Below are 1,094 nucleotides of genomic sequence, written 5' to 3'. Positions count from 1 at the left end.
ACAGACACACATCCTACACTACACATGTACTGAGTGACACACATGCTACACTACACATGTACTGGAGTGACACATCCCACTACACATGTACTGAGTGGACACACATCCTACACTACACATGTACTGAGTACACAGGACACACATCCTACACTACACATGTACTGGAGTGACACATCCCACACTACATGTACTGGAGTGACATCCTACACTACACATGTACTGGAGTGGACACATCCTACACTACATGTACTGGAGTACACAGACACACATCCCACACTACACATTTACTGGGGTATTACAGACACACATCCTACACTACACATGTACTGGAGTGGACACACATCCTACACTACACATGTACTGGAGTACACAGACTGCCACCAGAGTTCTGAACACACACGGACACACACACACACACACACCACACACTTAAGGATTTGCTATGAGGGTTTCAGCATGACAGTTAATCCAAGATCACACAGACTGATCTCAGTTCATTCATACTGTATGTTGTAGTCTGTCCAAGAGGGGAATCACACAGACTGATCTCAGTTAATTCATACTGTATGTTGTAGTCTGTCCAAGAGGGGAATCACACAGACTGACCTCAGTTCATTCATACTGTATGTTGTAGTCTGTAATTTTATTAAAAGCATTCAGTTGATTACATGGCAGTTTAGAGAGCAACATCATAAATAAGATAAAGAATCTCAGAGACACTAAATAAGATAAAGAATCTAAGAGACACTAAATAAGATAAAGAATCTAAGAGACACTAAATAAGATAAAGAATCTAAGAGGCACTAAATAAGATAAAGAATCTAAGAGACACTAAATAAGATAAAGAATCTAAGAGACACTAAATAAGATAAAGAATCTAAGAGACACTAAATAAGATAAAGAATCTAAGAGACACTAAATAAGATAAAGAATCTAAGAGACACTAAATAAGATAAAGAATCTAAGAGACACTAAATAAGATAAATAAGGTAAAGACATGAAGACAAAAGCAGAAAAGCATTTATTTTATCAATCAATTTCAATCACTCCTTTTAGATTTATTATTATGTTCTAGAAAAATAAACTAATTCTCA

The sequence above is a fragment of the Oncorhynchus nerka genome, linkage group LG18 (assembly GCF_034236695.1).
Source record: "Oncorhynchus nerka isolate Pitt River linkage group LG18, Oner_Uvic_2.0, whole genome shotgun sequence".
Classification (NCBI taxonomy): domain Eukaryota; kingdom Metazoa; phylum Chordata; class Actinopteri; order Salmoniformes; family Salmonidae; genus Oncorhynchus; species Oncorhynchus nerka.
Note: the sequence above shows the minus strand (reverse complement) of the source record.